Source organism: Muntiacus reevesi, chromosome 21 (genome assembly GCF_963930625.1).
Source record: "Muntiacus reevesi chromosome 21, mMunRee1.1, whole genome shotgun sequence".
Classification (NCBI taxonomy): Eukaryota; Metazoa; Chordata; class Mammalia; order Artiodactyla; family Cervidae; genus Muntiacus; species Muntiacus reevesi.
In genome coordinates, this window is record NC_089269.1 from 11,668,149 (window position 1) to 11,682,179 (window position 14,031).

The 14,031-nt window shown below is 40.5% G+C and overlaps 2 protein-coding genes across 4 annotated transcripts in view; one reads left to right on the forward strand and one right to left on the reverse strand.

Annotated features, from left to right (window-relative positions):
* Nucleotides 1–14,031, reverse strand: part of CMSS1 (cms1 ribosomal small subunit homolog) — a 370,073-nt gene that overhangs the window by 311,827 nt on the left and 44,215 nt on the right. The window lies entirely within an intron of this gene.
* FILIP1L (filamin A interacting protein 1 like) overlaps nucleotides 1–14,031 on the forward strand; it is a 297,980-nt gene that overhangs the window by 246,426 nt on the left and 37,523 nt on the right. Inside the window, exon 1 of one of the 3 annotated variants that reach the window (XM_065913765.1) lies at nucleotides 1,891–2,006. The exons of the other annotated variants lie outside the window; for them this stretch is intronic. The gene's annotated coding sequence lies outside the window, so the exon portion shown is untranslated. Of the gene's footprint in view, nucleotides 1–1,890; nucleotides 2,007–14,031 lie in introns of those variants that run through there. 3 annotated transcript variants of the gene reach the window in all.

Consider the following 14,031-nt stretch of genomic DNA (forward strand, 5'->3'; position numbering starts at 1 on the left):
TCTTGCTGGGAGAATCCCATGGACAGAACAGCCTGACAGGCTATGTCCATGGGGTCACAAACAGTCAGACAGGACTGAGTCAAACACACACACACACACACACACCAGAAGGCAAAGTAACACACACACACACACACACACACACACACCACACATACACACCAGAAGGCAAAGTAACACACACACACCAGAAGGCAAAGTAACACACACACACACACACACACACACACACACACACACACACCAGAAGGCAAAGTAACACACACACACACACACACACCCCCCCCCCCAGAAGGCAAAGTAACCATTAAAACCAACAAATTAACATCACACACACACACACACACACACACACCAGAAGGCAAAGTAACACACACACACACCAGAAGGCAAAGTAACCATTAAAACCAACAAATTAACATCTAATATGTTAATACAAAACTGCAAATCAAATATTAAAATTTAAGTTCAGCTGAAGTGAATGGTCATTCACAGCTCTTAAAAGAGTATATACAGAAAAGCAGGGTTTAGTTTAATATGCCTCTCAGTAGACAGGTAGAGTGACCTAGAACTGTCAACGTGAGCCCACTATTAAAGATGATACACACTTCTTTTGGGGCCCTGCATCTTTTCTCCACACCATTTTCACTAACTATAAATCCTCTGCAAGCAGCCTTTCTCCACTCCATGCTAAAGAAAAGAAACAGGCAGACTATTTTTATTATTTCTGTTTGACAAAACATATGGAAACAATAATTCCATAGACATGTACATTATAATAGGAAGCAATCCTATTTTAATGTAATTTTAAAAATTAAACAGACTCAAGTTATTTAAACTACTCAGTTTATTTGAAACTCACAAATGAGGCAGCCACGTCTCTAATTTACTTAGCAGATTCATATAGTTGGCTAGGACTTTTTGAGATTACTTCTCTTATCGATGTGCAAAGCAATTAGGAGGTTAATCCTCATTTACTAGAAAAAGTTCTTAAACAAGTAAATTTGTCCCAGAGTAAAGGGTAGCAAGCTTAACTCAGTCATACTTGGTCGGTTTCTTTTTTCCTCTCAGGTATTTTGCATTTTGTTTTAATTTGTAGAAAAGAACAGATGAATTAAAACTAGTTTTGAAGTTCTATTTTTATACTATCTTGAAAGTACAGCACAAAACATTAAATTTCTTTAATAAATACTGTCCCTGCCAAATAAACTGATTAGTTTTAACTACTTTGATTAAAACACAGGCATGCAGAAATGAGGAATGAGGTTCTCCTCTCAGGAAAAACACTGAAAAAAATAAGATTTCATCTGGCCTTCCCATCATCACTTGAAGAATTGTTTGGTAGTTACATCATCAGGAAATAAAATACTATCCTCTGAGGACCCCAACTCTTTACAAAGAGGACAGAGAAGGTTTGAAGTCTAAATCACTCCCGGAGATGTCTTGCCCCACCACCAAAAAAAGAGAGACTTCTCGCTTCCCTCTCCCGCCTCCCCACCCTGCCTCGGCCCCCAGCGAGCAAAAAACAAACTTAAGAAAAACGTATTTACAAAGCATACACAAGAATAACATGATGTATATTTAAGAATCCCAAGCAACAACAGCAGCTTTAGCGCCCCAGAGGAATAAAAGTTACAAGCTGATCGACCATGACCCCCAAAGACTAGATTAGCCCGGCAGGAGGGCGCCAGCGTCCCCGGCCCGCCGCCCATTCCCCTCCGCGGGGAGCCGGGACCGACGGGCCGTTCACACGGTCCGAGCGTCGGCGGGGCCGGGGCGCGCTGCAGCGCCGCCGCTGCGGGTCTGGCTGTCACCGGCGCCCCCGCCGCCCGCGCCGCACACGCGGAGCGCCTTATAAGGCAGCGCAGTGACGTAACGCCCATAGGCCGGGCGCGCTCGGCGCCCCGCTCGCATTGTTCGGGCGACTCCCGGAGCGCGCACAGCCCGCTCGCGACGCCGCGCGACTGCGGCCCCCGCCCGGTCCCCGCCCGGCCCCGGCGACTCAGGTAAGCCCGGGAGAGCCGCTCCGCTCCAGCAAGGGGAGCGGAGAGCCAGGCAGTCTGTAGGTGGCTTTTAAAGTTATCAGCATCACGAACTGCAAACAGGTTTCGAAAAGCGCGTCCAATGAACTCTAGAACTAAAACCTTTCCCAATTCACACAAAACTTAAAAAGTTTTCTCTGACGGAGAATACAGATTTGGGATCTGTTTTTAAATGTGGAGAGGTGAGGGATGACTATATATTACAGACGCCTTCCAAATAAGTTATGCATTGTGTTCTGCCTCTACTGAGAAATCTTTGGGGGAGGGGGGAATATGCTGTAATGCAACCACTCTCCTGGTCTTCTCTCTCCTGGGACTCAAACTCCTTGAGGTCTTACAAGAGCTCAAAGCGGAAAACACCCACCACAAGGCAGTGGTCTGCTTCCCACCCGGTGTCCTCTCTCTCTCTTATAACTCTTCATATGAAAGGCTAGAAAACGCTTGTTAGGAATGTATCTTGTAATTAGGATGAATCTAACTTTAAAAGTAAAGCACTTTTTAAGATTCACAAAACTCCTACAAATGCTAATCTGTCTTAAAAACAAGTTTTAATTAGTACAAGAAAGTAACTATCACAGTTTTGTGTTCTGACTTTTTACTTCAACTCCAGTCAATGGGTAAATGACAAACTGCACTGCAATGAAACATAAAGCTAGTTTCTGTACAGTAATATGTTGCACAGTAGTTTATGATGTAGAAATACATAATAAATTTAAAAAGTAAAGCCTATAGAAGGATTTTGTTAATCAGTGGCATTTTGAGCCATTATTTATTACCTCTAAACCTTGAGTAGACTACTGCTATAAATGAATCCTTGCACTATGATAACTGAACAAGTGGCAGATGCTGAATATCGACTTATTTTACTTTACTTTTCAGAATAAAAATCAGCAGAGGAATTAAAACTAAAATATGCTATGTCAAAAACATTGGAATATGAGATGAAAAAATGATTTATCACTTAAATTTTATTTGGTCTTGAACATATGTTATAAAACAAAACTTAAGAAAAAGTGTGTGAAAGAATTATTTTCCTTGTAAAATAGTCTTTGTTTTATTTATCATTTGAAACATAGATTTTTTTTTTAACCTGGTCAAAATGTGGAATATATCTGTATTTCTAGTAATTCTGTGGTTGAGTTTTTTTTAAGTATATGACATTGGTGCCTGCCATTTTTGCCTCAGAAGATTTTTGTTTTGTTAGCTAATTTTGTTTGGAGCAATGCAGGCCTTTGGTTTTAGTATTCTAAAAGAAAAATTATATGTTCCTTGGCCTGAAGATAGGCTTTATAAACTGCAGGTTAGTATTGAGAAGCAGGATTTCCTCAAAACTATTATTTCAAATCCAGGGAAGCCTACCATAATGAGAAGAGAGTGGGGACAACACCCAGGTTACTGGGGAGAAGTACAGAATATGCAACAGCAAAGTTGTTTATTTGATATATGCTGTAACTGGAAACTGAAAAAGATTCCTGTCTTGGGAAAAAGGTATTCCACTCTTTTGAATCTAATAGAGGAGGAGGGAAACAGAAACCATCAATTATTCTTTTAGCTTTACCCAAAGTACCATCTGTATCATAAACTATAGCTCAACTGTTGAAAATCATAACCTCTATCAAAGTTCTAACAGCTGTTTCCAGAGTCTGCATTTTACTTTTTTTAAAACAGGCAAGCATCAATTTGTAAAAAAACATTTTAAATGACACACTTCAATATTCCACACTATTTTCCATTTATTAACTTTAAAGCACAGTTCAAAGAACCCGTTAGAATCCCTTTTAAAATTGAAAGTTAAAAAAGATTTTTCATGGATACATTATCTCACAGTGTACTCTCTGAGTGAGCATTTCTTAGTCCTTGAGACAAATTATATAATGGAAAAAATGTTTTGGATTGAATCAGTGTGAATTTTTACATCTTCAATAAAACATATTAATTTTATAATTAATAAACTCATTTACCTTTCTATGGTGATTAACCTTACCTTTTAAGCCCTGGTATTTTTGTGATATTTTCCTAATGCTGTAATGAAGTCTGTAGTAACAGTCAATATGAAAATACAAGTCAAACTTAGAACTTCTCAAGTCCACTTGGAATTCCCATTAATCTGCTTTCTCAAAATGCTGTGAATTTTGTTTTAGGATTCTTTGCTACCTCTCCCCTTCCAAAAATTGCCTTTAGTAATAAATGGATTTTGAGGTAAAAAATGAAAATGGGAGAGAGGAAGAATAAAATTCCATTAATTCTTCTTAGATCATGTTCTGTCTATATCTATTGCTTCAGGGCAAAGTGAATGCTTTTACAAGGTGAATGGAGAAAAGAAAATACAGCCTCCTATTAAAAGGAAGAAGGAAGGGGGGGCAGGAAGAGAACTGTTTATAAAAGACTGGATATTATGAAGTAATATCAGGGTATGTAAAGCAATATTGGTCTCAACCTGCTTCAGGAATTGAAATCTGTTATCCACATAGACAATCATTATCTTGGAAAAATCGAACACACCTTATCTTCTTGGGCTTATCATTAATTTTAAATGATTTTTAGAGTTTAATTTACATTTGACTGTGAATTTCGCTTCAATAAAAACTGATTTAGTTTTTATAAACTGTGTTTAAATGAGGATTTGAAGATGAAGAGACACCGCATACATGCAGCATAACACTTTCAGAGAAACATTTTCATGGCTGCCTCTGCCATCACTACAGTCTATACGGGCCACCAACCCAACCACTTACGTTTCTTTCACGTGTGCTGCAAAGACTTAGAAAATCCACTGGCCAGTTAGTTTCTGCTTGGAGGGTTAGGTGCACCAATTCCTTAGCACATCATCACCACCACTGTTGTAAGTCCTCCTGCATTCCTTTTTTTAAAAACAGAGTTGAGATTCTCTCCCCTGGCCTTCTTCTGCACTAACATTACCTCTGACTGGGAAAGCTGCAAGGCAAGTAAAAGTGGGAAGGCTCTCCAAGGAAAGTCACTTGGTTCTTTTTCAGATATGGGAGGACTCCCTTTTCATCCTTGTTCCAGGAGATTCTAAGTTAGCAGGTTAGATAGGACAGCAGCAGTTTTCATTCTGAGCCCAAGAATAGAGAATAACACATTAGCAGCATTTTTTCTCCAATCTAACCATCCTCACATTCCTCTGCCCTACTGGTTTCAAAATAAGGTTAACTCTTAAAGATACAATTATTATTTTTTTAAAGACTAGCTTAGGAAATGATATGTCTCTGTGTGGGGGAAAGGATAAGAAGGTATGCAGAGGAGTAGGTAGGTAAGTGTATCTACCACTGGGACAGGTAGAAGTGCAAATTCCTTGTTTCTGTTTATGACAACTGATTCTAGCCTAAAGGACAGTTACTATCGGTAAAAGAGAGTGTATATTATGTCAGAATAGCAAACACTCAATCCCACAGATGTGGTTTGAGAAGTGCCTTGATAAATTCTTATGGACTGTGGGATGCCCCAGGCCCCAGAGAGTGAGTGCGCACACACACACATACACACACACACACACACACACACACACGCACACATACACCCACCCACACACACCCTAGCAGGGAATGTCCACAGAACTTGATAGCTGGAAGAGGCCTTGGAGGCCATCTGACCCAAATTCCTCACCTTGCAGAAGAAATTCATGTCCACTGTGTGACTTGCCTCAGAGACACAGAGCTGCTCAGAGGCAGAGCCAGGGCCGCCTGCATTTTTAGACTGCAGCCTTTGGTTTCCCCTTAAATGAAGGGCAGGAAAAGATGAGAACAGAAGCCCCAGAAGAAGCCTTGGTACTGTAGGTGTTAATTTGGATATGAAATCCATTTTAAAAAAGAGAGTAGAAAGGTTCAAAGTTCTTGTTAATAAGTACAAGTAGTAAGAAGACAAAGAGGAAGGAGGTGAAAATCAACACAGTTTAACCAGGCTACAACAATGGAAGGGAGGTGATAAAGGGAGAACAAAGAAAACAAATAATAAATGTGCTTCTAGGTCCTTTAGTGGCGAAGCTCGCTGTCTGCCCAGAAGCTGAGAGGCGCCCTGCAGAGAGTGTGTGTGTTCACAGGTAAAGTCACTCAGGCCCGGACCACTGACGTGGTGAAGGGGCCCCTTCTCAGCACCTCCCAGCTGTGCGCTCTGCACCCCCACACCTCCCCTGCCGGCAGGTCCCCTTTAAACCCGAAGTGACTCAGCGCCTTTGAAACAACCCTCCCGAAACGTGCAGAGGAGGTTACTGTGGGCTTTAAGCTCCAGTGATACTTGCTTTTCTTTCCTTCATATCAGGCATTTCTCATGACATTAAACTGCACATTAACTGCTAATTTGTTTATCATCTATCTCCTGGACTATAAATTCCTCGAGGGTGAGTTTTGCTACCACTTTATGCCTAGCACCTGGAGAAAAGGAAGACCTAGTTAAGTTAGTAGGTATGTCACAAGGCCAAGAAGGGTATTGAATGAACATATGAACAAATTACAACCTAGAAGCTTCTTATTTGGTAAGAAAAGAGGATTTCTGGGAACAGTGGACTAGGAAGGGTCCCTTCAGACTCTGTGCAGAAGCCCTAAACAGATCTCTGCCACTGTTTCATCAAACCACATAGAACTGACTTACAAACAAAAACCAGAAAACAAATTAGGCTCAGATTAAGTCAAGGCAGTGAAGTCAAAGCAGTCTGCTTTTACTGTACATTATATGTTGTGTAGGCAGACTTCAAGTCAGATGCTTCTCTGTCGACCCACCTCCACCTACTTCACTTAAACATCCTCCCCAGAATAATGAGAATGAAGATGGTGAAACAGTACCAGGTGAATTGCCTCTGGGCAAGGAGTGGACGGGAAGCAAAACATGAAAGAGCAGAGTGCAGTGCTTTTGTCTTTAATGAAGGGTATTCCTCTGTTTCCCCCTCATCTCTGTGCCTCAGCTGAATGCCCGCCCCTACTGCATTCATGGGGACCAAACAGTTTGTCCTTACTGTGATTAGAAATTAGCAGATTCCCATTTCCCAAATATATACTTTGATTCCAGAGTTTCTGTGGGTTATCCAGTGCATCTGCCAGGTTTTACAGAAAAGGAATGATTTTTCTGTAGTTTCAAAGTTAGGTAATGCCAGTGACCACCTGTGAAGCCAGCCTAGGGCTTGTGACTCCTCATCAGTGCCAAACGTTTACTGAGTATCTACTAGGCACTGGGCTCAGTGCAAGGCAGGACAAGCCCAGCAACTAAGTTCTCCATGCGCCACACCATGTCCCTAGCACAGCCACACCTACCATTGGTGACAAGGGCTAAGATCGTTAGTAGCTCTTGCACAATGGTTTCAATCATTGGTCACTGTCCTGTTTAGGCTCTTTTTTAATGAATTGATAAAGCAGTACAAGATAATGTAGGTCAGCTGTACATAAAAATTAAGTAAAGATAAACCATGTGGGACTATTTTTTAGAAGAATACAACACAAATGTAGTCAATCTCCAAGCTTATTTACTAGTGACACTAAACTGATAGACAGATAGTGTTATCTCAACACTAAGACTACAGAGTAGGAATGATGGTTCGTAAATCAAGTTCTACTCTTCTTGGCTCTGCCATCCATGCTCTGCATAAGCCTCCTGTAGCCTTGGCTTCCATTAACTTATAAAAGGACATGATGTCATCCACTATAAGCATCTCTCAATACTAGGTAAGGACAGAAGAGTGTGCAGTCACCCCCGAGGGAATTCTGGTCCAGTAGAGCCAAAGACTATAAAAATACAACCCCCTGATCGTTCATTACAGAGACAAATCAGCTAAAGAAAATGGGAAAAATGTGAGGGGAAAAGTCCAATCTGAAGCCAGAAGCAAGATTCACATAACTATAGCCCTGAGCCTGTGAGAGCTCCGAGTCATCCTACCAAGAGCAGCCTCAAGGATGAGGTCAGACCTTCGAGATGAGTGATTCTGACAAGAGTGAACCTTCTAGATTTATCATATCTCATGGCTCGCCAGTCTCAGAACAAAAGTTTAAAGGTGAACCAAGTTTTTCTCTCTCTTTTTAAAATTCTTTTTTAAGTGAATCAAAACAAAAACAAAGCTCTGAGCAGAATCATAAGAGGAATGTAAAATATTCATCACATTTGGGCTGACAAGACTTAAGTGACCGCTGCTGTTACCTTTGAAGACAAGGAAGGAGCTGCTTGGGGAGAGCATAAGAAAGTTCCTTCTTGCTGAAGACAAAGGGCCTGCAGCGAGACGCTGTGTAAGTCCCTCGGCCTCAGCAGGGACTGGTCACTTAATTGGGAATGGCAGACCACGCGAATCCTTCTGTGGAGTTTTGTGAAAAGTAATCCTTTGCTGCTAATGAGATTAATTATTCTTTAAGAATAATATCAATTCACTTATCATCAAAGAAGTTAAACACTCATTTTGTTAAAAGAAATACATTATGTTTGAGGTTCCATATTATCCTTTGGGCTTTCATACAACTGCCTACATGGGGCAGACCAAGATCTTTTAGATAAAGATGAGAGCAACTTTGTTAAATGATTATGGTTCTACTCATGTCCCCTAAAATTATGCTACACAGGAATCTTCTAACAGTCCCATAAAATTCACTGGCCTAAGCAAAGATGCAAAGAAACAGAAAGTTAACATTCTCTGGCTAGTTTTCCCACATCTGAACTTGATTTAAATTTGTGTTGAAGTGACTTCATGTCACTGAAGGATTCTCCCTCCTCAAAAGTGACAGGAAAAAGAGGAACAAAATTCTACTTCTCTTTCTTTTGCTCTAATAATAATTAGAGTAAACTCTGAGAACTTTAGGTGGCATTCAGTCTAAGACGGAGTCATGCTCCCCTTAGAAATGGGTCTTCTTACCTCTCAAATCGTTTGGTCATCCAGTATGTACCAAGTTCAGACCCATGTGGAGAACACAGAGGTATCAAATCTTTAAGGAGCTTATAGTTAGTTCAAGAGCAAAACTAATACAACATAACAAACTAGAAAGTGGTATAAAATGATACACAGTATTTGTGCCACAAAACCGTTAAGAGCTGTGGGAACTCAGCCAGGGTTAGACAAGTTAGGGAACATTCATGGAAAAGATATAAAATGAAATGTAAATGTAGCATTCTAAAAAATGATGACAGATTTATTCCTTGGAAGTCTACCCTGAAAAGGGAATCTGAGGTAAAAAGAGAAAGAAGGCTTGACCCAGCATCAGAATACCTGAAATCTGATTTTTAATTCCATCGTTTGGCCTTTAGAACAACTTAGACCCCCATAGTGGTTTCAGTCCTTAAAATGAAGATTAAAAGTGATGATAAAGCAGTTGGCCCAATGCCAGACCCATAGGAGACACTCAGTAAATGGTACCTATTACTATTCTAGATATTATGCCAGTCTGCTCATAAGAATGATGCTCAATCGGTATCTGATGCTATTGGGGTCCGCCAGGCTGAGGTGCAAGGGGCTGCCTTAGGGCCAAATAGGAGGTACTTTGCAGGATGCAGTCCCGAAGAACTCATGGTTTTGTAATCCAGCCATGGGTGAGGTAAAGGATTAAGCTTATTGGAGAAAATCCATGTCTCTAGTGCTTAACTTTAGCCACTCTGAAAAATGAGGTTATCCTTTATCCTAATTTCTCTGCTGGTAAGGAATCCCTAGTATGAGAAACCCACTTAAACTTTCCTAGAGAAGTTGTAGTCACCTGAAAAAAAAACCAAGTCACTGAATAAAGGATCAAGGAGAGAGAGCAAAAGGCTTAAAAGCTAATCTGGAATCTCCCTGTTTTACGTTGAAAGTCCTACCAGGCTGGAGAGGCACACATACAACGCAAATAGGTGAGACAGACGTTACAGCATGAGCGTAAGTGGCATATATTATGTCCTTAGCCACAGACAATAAAGATTCCCTTTCAAAACCTACTAAATACTTCTTAGGTGTTCAGTTTGCAGTTTAATTATACTTTCAATTTAGCATAACATTTTAGGTGTCAGACACTAAAATGATTTATTTCTGTACTTTTACAGCACACTTATAACCTAACTACAATAAATGCCTGACATAGAAAGAACCCAAAATAAATGTGAATCCCATGAAATTCCAGTAAAGGTTCCCCTATTATGAACCACAGATCAGATGAGTCACAAAATCTCTTCTGATAGAATGGAATATACATTTTTGACATGTGAATTTGTGTACAGTGCTATATAGGAAAGAAAGGAGGGAAAGGACTTTAAAGGTTGATGAAAGTGAAAGTCAAAGTCGCTTAGTCAAGTTGGACTCTTTGCAACTCCATGAAATCATCCAGGCCAGAGTACTGGAATGGGTAGCCTTTCCCTTCTCCAGATCTTCCCAACCCAGGGATTGAACCCAGATCTCCTGCATTGCAGGCGGATTCTTTACCAGCTGAATGAACCACAAGGGAAGCCCAAGAATACTGGATGGGTGGCCTATCCCTTCTCCAGGGGATTTTCCCATCCCAGGAATGGAACTGCATTGCAGGTGAATTCTTTACCAACTGAGCGATCAGGAAAGCCCTTTAAGGTTGGTAGTGGTTTTTATTCTGTGCAACTGGGATTTGAGGATCGCTAAAGGCTTTGTAAACCATCGAGATGAAGGTGTATTACTTTCCCCATGTTGCAGCTGAGGTAGCACGCAGATGAGCCAAGGTCACAGTTAAGTGGATGGCAGATTTTGGTCAAATATTCCTGTCCATTGAATACATGGCTCCTCCGAAAGTGGCTTGTCTGTTGTTTGAGAATTGGGGTTTTGCTTTTTTTCTTTGTTTTTAGCTGTGAACTTTAAGAGAGTGAACTTTAAAAGTGAGGGAGAGTGAAGTGAGTGCTTTTTTTCAATGACTTGAAAAAACAATGACACTGTTTTCAACTACTGCAAGCGTGAAATAGTTTGCCCTTTCTCAAAATTCAAATCTTAAAATGAAATAAAATTCAAAAGTAAGATATGGTCAGGGCAAAACAGATTGGTCTTCATATAGCAGACGCAGAGGTGTACTATATAGCCGTTTCTTCAGTTCTGCTACAAACAGAGTTTCTCATGCAGATAAATGTAACTAAACGGGGACACTGTTGCCCAAGGACAAAACCCAGTGCCAACAGGCCAGGGGCCCCGGGGAGTAAAGTACTAAGTCACTGCTCTCGCCTCTAGCAGTCCTGTTGCAAACCACCGTAACATCTTGATGGAACTGCCCCGTGCTGCACAAGCTAAATATTCTCTAGAATATATTCATCTTAAAAGAACCCAATTTCTAAGAGAGAAAACAGGATCAAACTCTGTGTTCATGCTTTCTGTCTTCTCAATGCTCAGAAGTGGCAGAAAAGGGAAATACAACCCAATGCTCTGAATTGTTATGGAAAATTAAACAAGGTTAGATGGCCAAAATAATTTTAATTTTTAAAATGTATGCAAGAGGACATGCACAGTCCACAAGAAAAATGGTCTTTTATATTCTAACAGATTTTAGAATGAAACTTTCCCACCTGTCTGTAATTAAAATCTACATGTGGCCCAGATTCATCCGAACATCATGTAGAAGACAGAAACCAATCACCTTCCGGAACTATTAATAGGAAAAGTGAGTAAGGGTAGATGGAGGATGTTCACTGTGTTTCACGAGTCAGTTGTTCAGCATGCAGTCAGGCCAAGCACCAAGCCTCATCTTCCAACTGCTCTGACCTCCAAATACTACTTAATGGTATTAAATGCTCCTACTGCCTTTGCCTTCCTTACTTACCGATTTACTGGAGCTAAAATGGAAAGGGGGAGAGAAGGACGTTCTCTCGGGATCACCATGTCTCACATCTTACACTCTTGGGGTTCCTGTCTAGCCTGTTTCTCACGGCAAGCTTTGTGACTTCAGTAGTCACAATAAAACATAAGCGTCTGTTGTTGTGGTTTATAAATTTCTGGAGTCTAAATTTCCCACTAACAAGTTAGGAAACGTTTGGTTTCCCAAGCATACCACGTTAGCCGCTGCCTCTGTACAGGCAGCCAGACTGCAGGGAGGTGAAAACCAGTGAACTCATCCACTCTGGCACATGGCTGCTCCATGCTTTGGCCTTTTATGTTAAATGTGAATGCCAGCGAATTCAGTATGAAAGCCAAATAAAAGAGGAAGACCTTTTTTTTAAAAAAAAAAATTTATAGGAACTAGGGGCTTAAAAATTTTTTTTTTTTGGCTCAGAGTAAGATTCAGAATAGGATTATTCTTTGTGACTTTTTAAAAAAGAGAATAAAAGAAAGAAAAACAACCTACCAAGGAATAAGCTTTAAGAGAAAGGAATTATACTAATCCTCCAAAATACCAATTTGCAATATATGAATGAAAATAACCTGTGATCTGGGAAGAGAAAAAAGGGATGAGAGATTAAAAACAAAATTCTGCAGCTACATCAGAATGCTTTTCTAAAGAATTTATTTCTGTTTTCCTCAATCCACTAAAGGAACATCTGAAGATAAATGGACTTTGCAATAGGACAAATACATATAAATATTATTAATAAGATAAAATACATACAATACACATTTAAGGGTATACAGCATTATGCCCTTGAAGTCTGAGAAAAGGCTGCCTGTTAAAGATATTTTCCGAGAACTTTAAGTTCCTTGAAATGTTCTACGGAAATGGTATTTATGACAAACCTACCTCCTCTAGGGAACATGAGATGTTATTACTGGCAAAGTCACAATTTTTTTAAACTATCCAAAAATAATCATGAATTTATGCCAGATGACTAAACGTGTTTTATTATTACAATGATTAAGGGAATATTTGCTAATGTCTCATGATCAAGCTCAAAGTAGCCTTATAGAGAGCTTATAGAGAATAACAGTGACAAAACAGTAGATTGCAAGTGGTAATGATTCTCTGTGCCTTTCATGAGCAGAATATTACAATACATATATTCACTGAAGATGGTACATATGAGATAGGAGGTGTGGATGTATGTCATGGTGGTGACAAACTGCTTTTCTGTAAAATGAGAATAATAATAGTTGCTTCTTATGACTGTTTCCAGAACTAGTATGGCACATGGCATGTAGTAATTGCTCAATAAATGATTAACTGCTTAATCAATGATTGTGGAAGAAAGGAACTATTAACAGTCAGTCGTCCCTCGGTATCCAAGTGGGAGTGGTTTCAGGACTCCCACAGATACCAAACTCAGCAGACGCTCAAGTCTCTCATATAAAATGCTGTAGTATGGTCAGCCCTCCTTACCGGTGGGGTCTACACCCGCAGATATAGAGGGTGGCAGCACTGTGTGTCTATTACTTACAGTCACAAAACTCTAGTTCAAAGGTAGATTCTACTCTGCCTATTAGGTATTTGTTCAAATATGTAACAAATACTTAATGAGTACCAAATACATACTAGGCACTGTTCTTGAGCTAGAAAATACAGCACTGAAGAAAACAGGCCAGTACTTGAGCTGTCACTGAACACACACACACACACACACACACACACACACACACACAGACATCCCTACCTCCCTACTCACACAAAGTTTACATTCTAGTTGGTAGGAGAGACAGCCAGTGATCAAACAAGTGAAATACAGTAAGCATGCCAGTGGCACGACAAGAACTGCGGAGAGGCCTTCCCTGGGAAGGCAGGGGTGCGGAAGCCACAGGCCTCTGTGTCAGGGAACAGCGTGGAAGCCGGTGTGCCTGGAGTAGGCCGAGCCGAGGCAGGAGGGTCAGGGGGCCGACGGGACAGGGACACAGCGCGGGGGTGAACAAACGAACGCGGAGAGCATGAGGTGAGAGAAAGAGGAAGCTTGTGAGGTCAGTACTGGCTGGGCTTTCTAGCACGTAGACTCTTTAGTTTCAGAGCACATGCTTTGCAGACAGTGACTTTTTATTCTGGCTTGGTTATTTGTGCTATTTGGCAATTATTTAACCTCTCTATATTTTAGTTTTTTGGTCCTTACCGTCATCTGTAAAATAGGAATAATACCTCATAAGGTTGTTTTAAGGATCAAGTAAGATCAGCAGGCA